At 53.9% G+C, this 17311-nt stretch overlaps 1 protein-coding gene and 1 pseudogene across 3 annotated transcripts in view; one reads left to right on the forward strand and one right to left on the reverse strand.

The window, feature by feature from the left end:
- Positions 1 to 17311, reverse strand: part of LOC311511903 (uncharacterized protein) — a gene marked incomplete at its 5' end in the record, with an annotated part of 199195 nt that overhangs the window by 135937 nt on the left and 45947 nt on the right. The gene's annotated exons all lie outside the window — the stretch shown is intronic.
- On the forward strand, positions 1428 to 2797 carry LOC311511878 (angiogenin pseudogene; annotated as a pseudogene). 2 transcript variants are annotated; one of them, XR_014714609.1, is made up of 2 exons: positions 1428 to 1496; positions 2009 to 2797. The product of XR_014714609.1 is annotated as an angiogenin pseudogene (transcript). The 2 variants fall into 2 exon arrangements; XR_014714610.1 differs by lacking the exon at positions 1428 to 1496 and adding an exon at positions 1559 to 1689.

A 17311-nucleotide genomic window follows, 5' to 3' on the forward strand; every position in this document is an offset into this window, starting at 1 on the left:
CGTTAGGGCCTGATCTGGGCCTGCCCCTGGACTGTGGAGGGTGTCAAAGCCCCAAGCCTGTGAGGACCGGGGGACACTGCAGGGTGAATGGGACAGGAGCCAGCACAGAGGGGGCCTGGCAGGGACCCATAGCCGGTGCCAGTGGAGAGGGGTGGCTGGGAATCCGGCCCCTAGAGCCAGCCCCTCCTTGGTTGTTAACTGCGGGGTCCGGGCTGGTCAGGGGAAAAGACACAGAAGAAACCCAGCACCAACAGTGTAACCAGCCAGCCTGGCCTGCCCCCTGGGCCCAGCCAGCCCGGCCATGTCCACACCAATCCCTCTGGAAGCATTGCGGTCCAGCCCGGCAGGGCTGGCTAGCTAGCTTGGTCCTCTCTGCACATTTCAGTGTTATCTGTTTGGGGCATGAGCGTTAGGCATATTCGGTGCCTATCATGAGAGCCAAACTCTCTGTCTCATATTGTTCTCAATTTTGTTCCTCCAAAGGGCTAGTGTTTGGCCTGCCCTCTGGGGGTGTGGGGTACTGAGACCCTGGTGTGATGATCACGGCCTGGGTTTGAGTCCTATCTCTGAACAAAGCTGGAAAATTTAGGCACCTTAAGACAGGCTGTTTTCTTCAGGGGTGGGGCTGTATCTGGGGAACCCCTTTCTCAAAGGACCCTAAACTTGGGTCGCTAACCCTAGCTAGCTAGCCCTCCCACACTCCCATGACCCACACCAAACTTCAAGACAAGCTGAGTAACCGTCTGGATTTTAGAGCACTTCGGAAAGTTGAGCTTTAAATCAGAGAGCTGGTTTTAACCTGAACTACAGCAGGGCTGTCTGCCGTGCTACGTAATGAGAGGACACGCTGTACACGCACAGAGGGGTATTAGCTAGTGACCCCAAGGGACATTGTCTCATAACCTCACAAATACACACTAGACCCCACTGCTCACCCAGAGCCCGGGATAGAACCCAGGAATCCTGGCTCCCAGCCCCCACCAGCAGTGGGCAGGACACAAACCCAAGAGAGGACAGGGAACCCAGGGAGGGACTGGCTGGGGTTGTGGGGTTGTGGTTATGGGGTACCCAGGGTTCCCAATTAGTGGTGAAACCTGTAACAACCAGGACTGTGTTGTTAGAGGGGCTGGGAGCCAGGACTCCTGGGTTCTAACCTGGCTCGGGGAGGGGAGTGGGACCTAGTGGGTTAGAACGGGGGCAGTTGGTAGTCAGGACTCCAGGGTTCTCTCCCCAGCTCAGGGATAGCGTTGGGCTGAGGGTTACAAAGGCAGGTTCACCAGGGGCTGTGGGGTTCACAGTGTCACAGGACTCCAATAACAGGACCCTGCCCGATGCCTGCTTCCCCTCTATCTCCCTGCCCTCAGTGGGAGAAGCTGCCCCACCCCCACCGTCTGGTCAGGCTCTATATAATGACAACCGAAGGGGAAGGAGACTCAGGGACTCTCAGCTCTGTCGGCAGCTGGATCCATCCCTCTGTCGGGAGCCCCACGACTTGGGTAAGCTGAAAACATTGTTGCTTAACAGACCCCAGCCAGGCGGGAAATGCAGAAAGAAGGGCACTGCGGATTGACCCCAGGGTGCCTGGGAGCAGAATCCAGTCCTGACCCCACTTCAGCCAGGGGGTGACTCTGGATTGACCCTGCGGGGACTGAGACCAGAATCTTGGCAAGAGGGTGAAAGGAAGAGTAGGTGAGATCTGGACTCAGGACTTCTCAGTCCTCTCGTGGCTCTGGGGTGAGGGGGAGTGGGGTCTTTGGATCAGATTGTATGGGGGATAGGTCCATCAATGGCTATTAGCCAAGGGATGCAATCCCATACTCTGGGTGTCCCTAAACTTCCAACTGTCGGAACCCGGGAGTGGAAGATGCATGTGGATCACTCCTTAATTGCCCTGTTTTGTACACTCTGCCGGAAGCTCTGGTACGGGCCACTGTCAGAGACAGGATACTGGGCTAGCTGGACCTTTGGTCTGACCCTGTCTGGCAGCTCTTCTGTTCTTGTCTCTCAGTGTGTCCTCAGGATCATCTGGCTGGAGCCATGGCTCTGAAAGGGCCCCCCGTGCTGCTCCTGCTGGCTGCTGCACTGGTGCTGTTGGGAGCACCAGCTACTGCAGATCAGTACCAGAAGTTCCTCCTCCAGCACGTCGATGCGAATCCCACAGGCCGTAACGACAAGTACTGCACCAAACAAATGCACTACGTGTTGAACGAATTGAGGAGGTTGGACCCAAATCCTGGGGAAAACACCTGCAAGAAGATAAACACCTTCATCCACGCGAACATCAATGCTATCAGAGCCGTCTGCACTAAAGGGGGAGGCACGGACTATCAAACCAAGAGTAACCAGATCATGCGCCAGAGCCTCCATAAATTCAACATCACCACCTGCATCTGCACCTCACGCGAAGGGACACCACTCAAGAAATGCAAATACCAGACTGCTGCTGACTTCAGGATGATCGTCATCGCCTGCAACGATGGGTTCCCCATGCATTTCGAAGAGAGCTAGATCTGACGGGGTGATGAGGAGGCCACTCCGGTTTCCCTCGCATTCTGCTGCTGCCTCTCTTGGTGCAGAGTTCTCTTCATTTTCTCTGCCTGTTATGTAGCACAGCCCCCCTTATGCCCCCTCACCCCCTGCTGCCCCTAGTGCCCGTTGCACAGTATAGTCAACCCTCTCTCGCGTTGCTTTGGGTGATGTGGGGAATTGATTGTCTCAGGCTGAGCCATGGTAGCTGTTGCTGAGTTGGATTCTCTTCCTATTTCCTGCAATAAAATACATTCATGCAAATGCAGAAGGGCTGGGTGTATGTTTCTGGGGACGTGATGCAGAGAAATTAGATGTCGCTCTCGGTCTCTCTTTCCAAGCCCTAACAGCGCTGAAAACCGAATGAGTAGTTATCAATGGTTGTCTGTCCAACTGGGAGATATAACCGCATATCGAGGGGCGGTCCCTCAGGGGTCAGTCCTGGGTCCAGTACTATTCAATATTTTCATTAGTGACTTGGATAATGAAGTGGAGATTATGCTTATAAAATTTGCAGATGACACCCAGCTGGGAGGGGTCGCAAGCGCTTTGAAGGACAGGGTTAGAATTCAAAACACCTTGTCGAATTGGTCTGATAACAACAATAGGAAACTCAATAAAGACAGGTGCAAAGAACTTCACTTAGGAAGGAAAAATCAAATGCACAACTACAAAATGGGGAATAACTGGCCAGGTGGCCACCGTGCTGAAAAGGACCTGGGGGTTATTGTGGATCACACATTGAACGAGTCAACAATGGACTGCAGCTGTGAAAAAGGCTGATATCCTTCTGGGGTGTATTAACAGGAGCATCGTATGTGAGACATGGGAGGGAATTGTCCTGCTCTGCTCAGCACGGGTGAGGCCCCAGTTGGAGTCCTGCGTCCAGTTCTGGGCACCGCACTTTAGGAAAGATGTGGACAAATTGGAGAGAGTCCAGAAGAGAGCAACAAAAATCATCAAAGGTTTAGAAAACCTGACCTGTGAGGGAAGGACTAAACATGCCCAGTTTCTTTAACTAGGGATGCTTAGTCTGGAGAAAAGAAGACTGAGGGGGACCTGACAACAGTCTTCATATACTTTTAAGGGCCGTTATAAAGAGGCCCATGATCAATTGTTCTCCATATCTGCTGACGGTAGGACAAGAAGTAATGGGCTTAATCTGCAGTGAGGGAGATTTAGGTGAGATGTTAGGGAAATCTTTCTGACTGTAAGGGTAGTTAAGCTCTGGAACAGGTTCCCAAGGGAGGTTGTGGATTCCCCCTCATTGGAAGGTTTTAAGAACCAGTTTGACAAACTCCTGTCAGGGCTGATCTAGGTTTCCTTGGTCCTGTCACAGCACAGGGGGCTGCACTAGATACCTCGTGAGGTCCCTTCCAACCCGACATTTCTATGATTCACTGACCAGGGGTTGGAAAAGGAGTTATGGGTCATTTCCCTTTCTGGGGCACTGACTCCAATCTGAACCCAGAGCGGGGGACTGGGTGGCTCAGGGGGTAGGGAGTTGGTTAAAGGACTTTTCCTGTCTAGGTGGCACCAGTTACAATTTGGCCACAAGTTGAGTGGCTCAGTGGGGCTTGGGAGTGGGGTCAGGGGCGGCTGGTGACCTTTCAAGTGGGGCATAGCAGAAACCCCTGGGACCATCCAGCACCATATCTCCCATTTAGCCCCAGACGTCTGGGAGCGTTTCCTCCTTCTCTCTAATTCCCACCCCACTTTGCCCTGGCTCCTGAGGTCTCCCCTCTTCCCTTCTCCCCAGGCCCTGGGGCTCAATCTCTGCCCTGTCCCCCAGTTCACCATCAGCTGCAAGCCCCTGATGCCTTTTCACCTCCTAATCCCCTGGACCTCACCCTGCCCTGCCCTGGGCTGGGAGCCGCAGATGAACCAGCACAGAAGGGTGGCTCTTCCCCTGCCCATCTGACCTCTCTTCCTCCTTCCTCAGGACACCCCGGGGCTATTTGACAATGTTTCCTCCGGCTTCTCCTCCCCTGCAAACTGCAATCAAGGGCTGATAGGAAGCAAGTGTGGGGATTTGGAGTGGGGGCCGGGGTGCTGGATTCGCTGCCCAAACCACAGGCTGCAGTGTCTGTCATGTGCTGTGAAGTGTTTCACCCTCTCTGCCCCGTGTAGATACTATGCTGTGTTCACGATTCGGATTTATGGGTGCACACACGGATCAAGCTGTTAGATTACAGAGTAGCAGCCGTGTTAGTCTGTATCAGTAAAAACAACAAGGAGTCCTTGTGGCACCTTACAGACTCATAAATTTATTTGGGCATAAGATTTTGTGGGCTAAAACCCACTTCATCAGATGCATGGAGTGGAAAATACAGTGAGCAGTATAAATATTACAGCACATGAAAAGATGGGAGTTGCCTTACCAAGTGTGTGGGGGGGGGAGGCCAGTGCTACAGTATAAAAGCCACCCGCAGATAAGGGGTTGGGCGTGGGGACAGAACACGGAGGCCAATGACCGTGGTGATGGTTGTCACTGGTGTGTTAGAGACGTGTATTGTGGCTGCTGAGGGACGGTGTGGAGGAATGGGAGAGGGCTGTGGGTCAGGATAGAGTGGGTGCCGGTAAAGCTGTGTTGGGGGCAGAGCTGGTGGGTCAGGATTGAGGGGCACCGGCAGATCATGGGCAAATCCCTGACATCTAACAGTAAATATTTACCAAACCTGATGCCTCCTTTTTATGGCAATTGCTAGCCACTCTTGGGGACAGAGCCTAATCTCCGTTGTGGAGTCGAGGGCCCCATGGTGCGTGGGCACAGAGTGGGAAACGGTCCTTACCCTAAAGAGCTCCCGGTCTAAACAGACTCTGGACTCCCGTTTCACAGTCCAGGAGCATGGCCCGGAGGGCTCCATGAGAACGGGGCAAGGAAATTGTTTCTTCTAAAAAAGAAAAACAGGGCAAAAGTGATAAAAGCAGAGCGTGATTAGTGGGTGCAGGGATGCTCGAGGGCCCAGCTTATGCCTTGGGGCCTGAATTTCCCCCAACGAAGGGCAAGTCTTCGACAGCCATGGTGCAGTGTATCCGAGCCACGTCCGTGATCCACCCCATTTGGGCCCTGAGCCACAGCGCAATGTGCTGCAGGCCCGGCCTTGTGCTCCATCCCTTGTGGGCCCTGGGCAGCAGAGAAGAGCCACGATGCAGCTGGTTTCAGCAAATCCTCTGCAGAGCCAGCCCAGCCCAGCTTCTGACCGGCTGTGCACAACACAGATCTCTGGCTCCGAGGACTGGCTGAATCCTCCCCTGCCTGCTGGTTCTGTGCATGTACAGAAAGCTTCCTGTTCCCATGTGCGTGAAGAATCAGCCTGTTTTCCAGCCCCAGCTGGAGGCCTCACATCTGCACTTGCTGGGCTAGGAAATCATTCTGCAGCTCCCCTTCACACGTCAGCGATAATCCGGTGCCTCAGCTTGATTAGTTGGCAGGCTGGGCCCGCCTGTCTCCTGCCTTTCATTTGTCGCAGACAGCAGTAAGTTTCCGCCTGCCCAGCTTCTTGGCTCTGGGTTATTTTAATTTCTCGGTGGTGTTGTAAATGGAATTTTTATTTTATTTTTGACTTCGCTTGGAGTAATTCCTGACTTTGCTGCTGCATGTCCCATCTAGGCTCTGCAGCACCCATCCTCACTGCCCCGGCACACGCCCATGCAGCCGGGTGTTCAGTGGGAGCTGAAGTGTGGTGGGTTCGCTACATGTCACTTTTCAGCACCGTCACCAGGCAGGTTCGTGGGTGCTGGCTATTCTCTGCCCCCCTAGGACCCGTAGGGGCAGATCACGGGTGTGCTAAGAGCACATGACACCCTGGCTATTCTCTGCCCCACAGGTCCCATAGGGGGCAGATCAGGGTATGGCCGCAATGAACTGCGCTCTGGCTATTCCCTGCCCCCCCCAGGGCCCATAGGGGGCAGATCAGGGGTCTGGCAGGAGCTCACTACACTCTGGCTATTCCCTGCCCCCCCCAGGGCTCATAGGGGGAATCAGGGGTCTGGCCGGGGCGCACTGCACTCTGGCTATTCTCTGCCCACCCCCCAGGGCCCATTGGGGGCAGATCAGGGGTCTGGCTGGGGCGCACTGCACTCTGGCTATTCTCTGCCCACCCCCCAGGGCCCATTGGGGGCAGATCAGGGGTCTGGCTGGGGCGCACTGCACTCTGGCTATTACCTACCCCCCCCCCAGGGCTCATAGGGGGCAGATCAGGGGTCTGGCCAGGGCTCACTGCACTCTGGCTATTCCCTGCCCCCCCCAGGGCCCATAGGGGGAATCAGGGGTCTGGCTGGGGCACACTGCACTCTGGCTATTCCCTGCCCCCCCCCCAGGGCCCATTGGGGGCAGATCAGGGGTCTGGCCGGGGCGCACTGTGCTCTGGCTATTCCCTGCCCCCCCAGGGCCCATAGGGGGAATCAGGGGTCTGGCTGGGGCACACTGCACTCTGGCTATTCTCTGCCCCCCCCCAGGGCCCATTGGGGCAGATCAGGGTGTGGCCGCAGTGAACTGCGCTCTGGGTATTCCCTGCCCCGCCCCCCCGGGCCCATAGGGGGCAGATCAAGGGTCTGGCCGGGGCACACTGCACTCTAGCTATTCCCCCCCCCGAGGGCGCATAGGGGGAATCAGGGGTCTGGCCAGGGCGCACTGCACTCTGGCTATTCTCTGCCCCCCCCCAAGGGGCCCATAGGAGGAATCAGGGGTCTGGCCAGGGCGCACTGCACTCTGGCTATTACCTGCCCCCCCCCCAGGGCTCATAGGGGGCAGATCAGGGGTCTGGCCAGGGCTCACTGCACTCTGGCTATTCCCTGCCCCCCTCCAGGGCCCATAGGAGGAATCAGGGGTCTGGCCAGGGCGCACTGCACTCTGGCTATTCCCTGCCCCCCCGCCAGGGCTCATAGGGGGCAGATCAGGGGTCTGGCTGGGGCACACTGCACTCTGGCTATTCCCTGCCCCCCTCCAGGGCCCATAGGGGGAATCAGGGGTCTGGCCGAGGCGCACTGCACTCTGGCTATTCTCTGCCCACCCCCCAGGGCACATTGGGGGCAGATCAGGGGTCTGGCTGGGGCGCACTGCACTCTGGCTATTCTCTGCCCCCGCAGGGCCCATTGGGGGCAGATCAGGGTGTGGCCGCAGTGAACTGCGCTCTGGCTATTCCCTGCCCCCCCCCAGGGCCCATTGGGGGCAGATCAGGGGTCTGGCCGGGGCGCACTGCACTCTGGCTATTCCCTACCCCCTCTCCCTGACCCCAAAAAGTTAGAGGAGCCTTGAGAAGAATAGTAGCTCCTCATGCAGAGGATGTTGAAAAATCTGACCCATCCTTAGGTGCTTAGATGGAAGCTGAGGTATGTTTGAAACTCTGGCCCTAGGTGACCTTCCCAAGGCCACGCACTGGGGGCCTGCTCCCTCCCTTCCTGCTCCTCACGCAGTCGTTTGCATCAGAGCAAAGCACTTTTGGATGTGGTGGCATCTCGTGCCCACTTTACCCTGGTGCACAACGACAGTGCAGCGTGGGCAGAGAATTGAGCCCTGCAAGCCGGCCGCGGAGCCAGGAATTGCACTGGGAACTGGCGGCATTTCACACCCACCTCGCGCTGGTTTGACTCAGGCCCCGGGTTTCTCTTTTCCATCCTTCTGTGGATCCCAATTCTGCATTTCACTGCAGCGCCGCTGCTCCCGTGCTGACAGGCAGCAATAGCAGCTTAACATGTCTGACATGGATAATACCTCTAGGAGCGTGTGCCAGACACACCATGGCTTCTGGGGGGTCAGATCAGTAGCCCCAGGCCAGTGCTGTAGCCTGAAGGAACGACCAGGAATGGAAAATGCTGACAGGCTGCAGAGAGCTGGCGAGGGCTGAAGGACACATTGGGAGCGCTAAGGCAGGGAAAGACGAGGATGCTAATGGGTGGGCTGCCACACCATCCATCGGTGCAGACGTTTGTGCTAAATGGGCAGGAGGGGCGGCTGGGGCCCCTCTCTCGTTGTCATGCACACCTTGCACACGGTAGGTTGCTGGCCCAGCCAGGCTCTTGTACCAGATATGGACAGGCTACAGAGCTTCCTTCCCAAAGAGAGACACCAGAGAGGGGGTCAGCATGAGACCAGTTAATGCACGGCCAGCAGTGGCTGAGGTTAGCCTAATTTAGGTACATTGCACGTTGCATCACTTAGTGGCTGAATAATACAGTTTAACATTGATACAGTTCATAGAATAATAGAATATCAGGGTTGGAAGGGACCTCAGGAGGTCATCTAGTCCAACCCCCTGCTCAAAGCAGGATCGATCCCCACCTGAATCATCCCAGCCAGGGCGTTGTCAAGTCTGACCTTAAAAACTTCTAAGGAAGGGGATTCCACCACCTCCCTAGGTAACGCATTCCAGTGTTTCACCACCCTCCTAGTGAAAAAGTTTTTCCTAATATCCAACCTAAACCTCCCCCACTGCAACTTGAGACCATTACTCCTCGTTCTGTCATCTGCTACCACTGAGAACAGTCTAGATCCATCCTCTTTGGAACCCCCTTTCAGGTAGTTGAAAGCAGCTATCAAATCCCCCCTCATTCTTCTCTTCCACAGACTAAACAATCCCAGTTCCCTCAGCCTCTCCTCATAAGTCATGTGTTCCAGTCCCCTAATAATTTTTGTTGCCCTCCGCTGGACTCTCTCCAGTTTGTCCACATCCTTCTTGTAGTGTGGGGCCCAAAACTGGACACAGTGCTCCAGATGAGGCCTCACCAATGTCGAATAGAGGGGAATGATCACGTCCCTCGATCTGCTGGCAATGCCCCTACTTATACATCCCAAAATGCCATTGGCCTTCTTGGCAACAAGGGCACACTGCTGACTCATATCCAGCTTCTTGTCCACTGTAACCCCTAGGTCCTTTTCTGCAGAACTGCTGCCGAGCCATTCGGTCCCGAGTCTGTAGCTGTGCATGGGATTCTTCTGTCCTAAGTGCAGGACTCTGCACTTGTCCTTGTTGAACCTCATCAGATTTCTTTTGGCCCAATCCTCCAATTTGTCTAGGTCCTTCTGTATCCTATCCCTACCCTCCAGCGTATCTACCTCTCCTCCCAGTTTAGTGTCATCTGCAAACTTGCTGAGGGTGCAATCCACGCCATCCTCCAGATCATTTATGAAGATATTGAACAAAACCAGCCCAAGGACCGACCCTTGGGGCACTCCACTTGATACCGGCTGCCAACTAGACATGGAGCCATTGATCACTACCCGTTGAGCCCGACAATCTAGCCAACTTTCTATCCACCTTATTGTCCCTTCATCCAGCTCATACTTCTTTAACTTGCTGGCAAGAATACTGTGGGAGACCGTGTCAAAAACTTTGCTAAAGTCAGGGAACAACACGTCCACCCCTTTCCCCTCATCCACAGAGCCAGTTATCTCATCATAGAAGGCAATTAGATTAGTCAGGCATGACTTGCCCTTGGTGAATCCATGCTGACTGTTCCTGATCACTTTCCTCTCCTCTAAGTGCTTCAGAATGGATTCCTTGAGGACCTGCTCCATGATTTTTCCAGGGACTGAGGTGAGGCTGACTGGCGTGTAGTTCCCAGCATCCTCCTTCTTCCCTTTTTTGAAGATGGGCATTACATTAGCCTTTTTCCAGTCATCCGGGACTTCCCCCAATTGCCATGAGTTTTCAAAGATAATGGCCAATGGCTCTGCAATCACATCCGCCAACTCCTTTAGCACTCTCGGATGCAACGCATCCGGCCCCATGGACTTGTGCTTGTCCAGCTTTTCTAAATAGTCCCGAACCACTTCTTTCTCCACAGAGGGCTGGTCACCTCCTCCCCATGCTGTGCTGCCCAGTACAGCAGTCTGGAAACTGACCTTGTTCGTGAAGACAGAGGCAAAAAAAGCATTGAGTACATTAGCTTTTTCCACATCCTCTGTCACTAGGTTGCCTCCCTCATTCAGTAAGGGGCCCACACTTCCCTTGACTTTCTTCTTGATGCTAACATACCTGAAGAAACCCTTCTTGTTAGTCTTAACATCTCTTGCTAGCTGCAACTCCAGGTGTGATTTGGCCTTCCTGATTTCACTCCTGCATGCCCGAGCAATATTTTTATACTCTTCCCTGGTCATTTGTCCAGTCTTCCACTTCTTGTAAGCTTCTTTTTTGTGATTAAGATCAGCAAGGATTTCACTGTTAAGCCAAGCTGGTTGCCTGCCATATTTACTATTCTTTCTACACATCAGGATGGTTTGTCCCTGTAACCTCAATAAGGATTCTTTAAAATACTGCCAACTCTCCTGGACTCCTTTCCCCCTCATGTTATTCTCCCAGGGGATCCTGCCCATCAGTTCCTGAGGGAGTCAAAGTCTGCTTTTCTGAAGTCCAGGGTCCGTATTCTGCTGCTCTCCTTTCTTCCTTGTGTCAGGATCCTGAACTTGACCATCTCATGGTCACTGCCTCCCAGGTTCCCCTCCACTTTTGCTTCCCCTACTAATTCTTCCCAGTTTGTGAGCAGCAGGTCAGGAAGAGCTCTGCCCCGAGTTGGTTCCTCCAGCACTTGCACCAGGAAATTGTCCCCTACACTTTCCAAAAACTTTCTGGATTGTCTGTGCACTGCTGTATTGCTCTCCCAGCAGATATCAGGGTGATTGATGTCTCCCATGAGAACCAGGGCCTGCGATCTAGTAACTTTCGTGAGTTGCCGGAAGAAAGCCTCGTCCGCCTCATCCCCCTGGTCCGGTGGTCTATAGCAGACTCCGACCACGACATCACCCTTGTTGCTCACGCTTCTAAACTTAATCCAGAGACTCTCAGGTTTTTCTGCAGTTTCATACTGGAGCTCTAAGCAGTCATACTGCTCCCTTACATACAGTGCAACTCCCCCACCTTTTCTGCCCTGCCTGTCCTTCCTGAACAGTTTATATCCATCCATGACAGAACGTTATGTTTCCCTCTCTCAATTCTACATTCCTAACCTTCACGAAATTCACACTGCCACAGTGTCTCTGAAGTTTGGTGCCTAACAGCCTGTTAAATGTCTCTAACTTGTCCTTGTTTTCAAATTACGTGACCCAAACGACTGGCTCCGGTTGGTCTGGAAAGTCTTCGCTTCTTGTTCTGCATCCACCATCTATAGCGTCTGCTCTGTTGATTTTTCTTTATAATGAACTGTCAATGTTGACGGTTTCTGTTAAACTCTCCACTGTCAGTCTCGATCACGTATGATCTGAGCACTGAATGAATTTTCTTTACGACAGCTGGAGTTGTCCATTCTTCTTCTCCATCCGGTTTGCTGCAAACACAGTCGCCAGGTTCTAGACCAAGCAGTTCTCTGAGTGCACTCTGTTTGTGAAAGAATTCCTTCGCTCTTTCTGTATTTTTATCTGAATTGTCTACTTTCTTCAGGTCTGGCCACTATAGAGATAGGTTCTTTTCCAAAGTTGGAACAGTAGTTCCGAATTGTCTTCTTATCAGGAGTTGTGTTGGACTATACCCAGTAGCTGTTATCGATGTTGATCTGTAACTCAGAAGAGCAAAGAATGGATCTTCCTGCTGTAGAATTTTCTTGGTCACTGGCTAAGATCAGGAAGGATTTTTCCTCCCAGTGCACAATTGGCTTGATGTATTGTGTGCGGTGGAGAGGGGAAGGGGTGTCACTTTTTTCTGAAGCATCAAGGATTGGCCACAGCTGGAGACAGGACACCAGATGGGATGGACCTGTGCTGTGCTGTGGAACAGAGAATCCTACTCTAGTTGCCTGGCTGGCCTGCCTTGGTCACATGGTCAGGGTCAAGCCGATGGCCAGTGTGTGGCTGGGAAGCAATTTTCCCCTAGATCAGATTGGCTGCGACCTTAGGGGCTTTTTGCCTTTCTCTGGAGCATGGCGGTGTGCCTTGCCTAGGATCATCTAGCCATATCTCATCTAATCCATTCCTTGCCAGTGCAGGGGCCTCGGGCATAGGTGGCCCCTTGGGCTCTCCTGTTCCTCACAACAATTTAGTCTCCTGAGGCCTGAAATGCTTTAGTCTTTCCCAAGTTTTTGCACTCAATACAGGGGTAACTGGTAAATGTAACAGCCGGTGCTATGTAGGAGCTCAGACTAGTTAATCTAATAGCCCTTTCTGCCTTTAAACTTTGTGAGGCTATGAACCAGATCTCCTAAGTCCCAGACCAGCACCATGACCACCAGTCACCCTTCCATGGCACTTGCACGTGTTTGGCATCCTCAGACCGACCCCTAGGTGCAAGCAGGCCCCTGCGAATCCATCCCTCCCGCTCAGCATCTCCCCTTGTTTTGGAGCTTTGCATTTTGACAACGTCAGCACGTCTGTTTTTTTAAAAGGGTTAGGAGATTTATTGATTCATTAAAAAGTAAACCCAACGTTTTTATTGCATAAGGTTTAAATTTGTTGCTTTCATTAGCATAACTCCGACAAAATTAATCCCACTCCTTTATGGCCACAGCAACCTTATTTAATTTTCTGTTTTGTAAACCACTTGCTCTAAGCTTATTTTAATAGCATTAAGGCAGTTCGCTTTGAGCCTGGGTAAACAGCAATGGCTATATTGTATTTTCAGCAGATTGGTCAACAGAAGGAGACAGGGCGTGAGCTGTTTCGTGCTCTCTCTCGGGTTGTCAAGCCTGCTAATATTTCATGGCTATCTAGCTAATATTTCATGTTGTTATTTGCTTAAGCCAGAATATCTCCCCGTGTGAAACAGGAATAATTACAGATATTTCTGCAATCGCTACTCATTCCGTTATCTTTAATTAGAAGCTGAACCAAATGTGCAGCCATGGAAGAGCCTTGGTTCAATTAGCTGCCTACTATTGTTCTGGAATGTCATTCCTTTCCAGATCTCCAGCCAAGGAAGGCTCCGTCACAGACCCAGGCAGAGGGATGTAAAAACGTCCCGTTCAATGTCCAGGAAAGGGCGCGCTAAAGGAGGACGGCAGCCTCTCCAGTATATCGATATCTGCTCAATAAGAATGGGCACAGTAGCAAGGAGAGCTCATGGACAAGCGCGTCTGACGGGTTCCCTCTCTGTGCTGATCCACAGAGGATGGGGTCATTGCCGTGCTGCTTAGGGTGGCTCTCCTTGTTAGCTCACACTCCAGCAGCTTATGCTTTTAGCTCTGGAGGTCCTTTGTGTCTCACCCAAGAGGGTGACATCAGACCTGTCACTGCTCCATTGACACCTGAGCTGGGAATTGTCTCTTAGCAGAAGTTGCCACTTCACTGTCACGGCTGGCCAGATGCTTGCACGGTCTCTGTCACTGCAGACTGGGTCCAGCAGCGAAAGCATTGGGCTGGGACTCAAGGGATCTTGGGCCAATTCTGCCACAGCCCCCCTCTCTGTGTGTGTGGCCTTGGAGACATTGCTTTGGATGGAGTTGTCAGGACGACGCATCCCCCACAACTGCTGCCCGATTTTCGAAAGAGCTCGGCAGGTTTGATTGTGGGACAGAGCTGGGAATGGAACCCCGGAGTCCTGACTCCCAGCCCCCTCTACTATAACCCACTAGATGCCACTCCTCTCCCAGAGCTCAGGATAGAACCCAGCAGTCCTGACTCCCCACCCTGCCCCATGCTAAGGAGTTTATTTCCCCTTTCGGTAAGCAAGCACATGAAGGGAACAGCAGATCATGAGATGCAAAAGACTCTGGAAGTTTCTGGCTTCCCAGTTTTCAGCACAGATTTGCCAGTTATTCCCCAGGGGGAATAAATCCGGGCGAGATCAGGCTGCTCTGGATTCTGACACAGCCACATCGTTGCTCGGCACCCCATCGCGAGGATGTTATTGGTGTTGCTTCAGCTATTATTACTAATTATGTTCCTATAAATGGTGGTTAGTGCTGCCAGGCCTCATTAGCTCTTGATGCTGCCATACGGGAATGGGAGCTGCAGGGAGTGGCAGGGGGAGTAGCTGGTGATGGCTCAGCAGGTCTCCGAGTCCCCTGGAGGTTGTGTGTGGAAGCCGTGGTGGGCCACAGTAGGTCAGACACGTACACCTCCCCCTTCCCTTAGCTCTCAAAGGGCCCGACGCCTACGGGACGTGGCAAGAGGGGCCTCCCTTAAAAGCAAACCCCACAGAGTGCAGTGGTGTGCCCAGATTTCTGGGGTGGTTTTCATGGGAGGTGGCCTAGGGGAGAGGAGCAGAACCCATCACAGATAAAATTAATGCAGGCTGACAGTGGGCCTTGAAACAGTCCCTTCACTCTGAGATGTGCCAGGCCAGGCTCTCTGTCTGTCTGTCCCCGTACACACCCCTCTGCCTGTCCATCCATCCACATAAGTACCCTTCTATCCATTTGTGAGTGCAGGTACTCTCTGTCCATCCATCCACATAAGTAACTTTCTATCCATTCATGAGTGCATGTATCCTCTATCCAGGAGCGTACACACCTATCTCTCTATACCATGGTCTAGGTACAGTTCTGTCCCCAGAACTGATCGTAGGCTGGTGGCCAGAAGGAAAAGCAGCTCGCTTTGAACAGACAGGAAAGCAGAGACTTCCAGAGCCGTGGTGAAGGAATTTTGGCTGTCATGGTGTAATGGGTTAGAGCAGGGAATTGGGTTCTCCTTCAAAGCTTTGTATAACTCTGCCCCTGCCCTGCCAATTTTCCCACCTCATTGCACCAGCCTCACCTGCCCATTGGCCAGCTCCTTGCCCAATGACTTCTTTCCTCCTTTGCATGTGTGATGGGGTGCATGAACCCCACCCCAGGCAGGAATGGGTTGTGGGGCTGCTGGGGATTCAATCAGCCCGGACCCAGGGCACCTGAAGCAGGGGCCTGGCTGGGAGGCAGAGCTCAGTGCAGCGGGTGCCTGGTGAGGACAGAGAGAGGAGATCTCCAGCGCTTTGGGTGGGCCAGAAGGCTGGCTGAGGCCAGGCCCAGGGACTGAGGAACACAGCCGCCTAGCAGAGGGAAGGTCGGACAGCATGAGCACAGGCGAGGTGGATTCTGGGCTCCCAGCAGCTGGGAGGGGGAAGCACCAGCTGAGGACTGAACCTGGGTCAAATGGAAGAGTTTGCTTCTCCGTGTTTATTTTGGACTTCGAGCATCCCTCTAACAGAGCTGCCCCATGCCCTTGTGCAGTGAACGTACAGGATGTGCGTGGGAACTGGGCACCGCTGGGAGCAGGGCTGGGTGCTTGGCAGGTGCCCAGCAGGCTTACCCGGCACTAACGTGAGAAACAGCCTGAGAGAAAGGAGAGGCAGGGTTAACACCCCTCATTTCACCGATGGGGAGCCGGGTCCGGAGCGGTGAAGCGATTGGCTAAAGGTAACCGCTGGCAGAGAACAGCCACTGTGCGGTGCGTGCCAGCCTCACCCCCCATCTGCCTCCTACGTGAGGGCTGGGAGCAGGGTGGGGCAGGCCCCTTGGCCAGCTCCACGCCAGCTGGGTGGTCCCGGCATGGGGCTGGTTCAGGGAATGCTCCTACCTACCCCCTTTGTGGTACCAGAGCAGCCTGGAGCACGACGCAAATGGGTCCACTGGGGCTCAACTTGCCCTGTACTTTTAGTCTCTGTGAGCTACCTGCCCACCCCCCAGCTTCCCAGTCAGGGTCTCTGCCTGGCTCAAAGCCTGTGGGAGCTGCGGTCCTGTGGTTGGCACTGTCTGGGCCAGGGCCGGGGGGCTCGGCTCCAGCCCCAGGCCTGCGGCCCATGCTCTGGCCAGAAGCAGGAGGCGTTTTTATGGGAGGGAGGCAGCAGTAGGTGCTGCAGACAGGGAGTGGGGGAGAGATGTGCCCGTACTTTGCGTTTCAGTACTGTCTTCCTTCTGACTCTAAGCTCTTTACTGTGAGGATAGGCGAGGTGCTCAGGGTCACATGGGTTGTCAGTGGCAGAGCCTGGCATAGAACCCAGGAGTCCTGGTTCCCAGCCCCTCCCAGCTCTAACCACTAGGCTCCACTCCCTGAGACCAAAATAGAACCCAGGAATCCTGATTCCTGCTCCTCCCCACCCCCAGCCTCCTCTGTACAGCAGGGCTCTGGGACAGACACTTCCCCGTAGCCAGACACTGGGGCTTTGCTTCCAGGGGTGAGCTCTGACCCCTCACATTGGTGACCTATGTGTCACCTGTGCAAACTGGGTGCATAACACTGCCCTTCTGACCCAGGAGCCTTTTGGCACCAGTGTAAATTGCTGTTCAAGGCCCTGATAAATTGGGTGCTTTCATTGTTATCAGTGTATCGCAGATCTTTACAGACACGGCGGGAGACGGCCCCAGCCCTGCGGAGCTCACAGACTCACCCCACAAGGGGGGGGGTGAGGAAGCAGAGGGAATATCTACACTGCATGTTAAGCCTGGGTCCCTGGCCCCAGACTTGTGGATTCAGTATTTCAGTGCGTGTGACCATCCCCACTGCATTGCAAACCTGGGTTTACAATGGCTGGATCCCGGTCTCCCAGCCATCTAATGTGTCCATGCTGCACGGCACAGACCTTCTGACTCAGGTCTGCAGCTTTACTTGCGTCCACACTGCAAAATGAGAGGGCTTGGACCCGAGTCTCAGCGGGACTTGGGCTCTGACCCACCCCCAGCAGGGTTCTAGCACCCAGGGCCTGAGTGCTTGCTGGCCCGAGTCACACTGACTTGTGTGTAGACAGAAGGGGGGCTTGGGCTCTAACCTGAGTCAGAGCCAGGCTTAGTGTGCAGTGTAGACATAGCCAGAGAGGGACCAGGCTGTCTGGCCCCTTTAGCCCCGTATGGTGAAACCAGCCTCTGCTCCCTTTCCAGTGCCACATGATGCCTCCTGCTGCTTCAGTCACCCTGTGACTCCCTGGAGTAACCGACAAGGGGGATT

This window comes from Lepidochelys olivacea (assembly GCF_965140295.1).
Source record: "Lepidochelys olivacea isolate rLepOli2 genome assembly, chromosome: 23".
NCBI classification, from domain to species: Eukaryota; Metazoa; Chordata; order Testudines; family Cheloniidae; genus Lepidochelys; species Lepidochelys olivacea.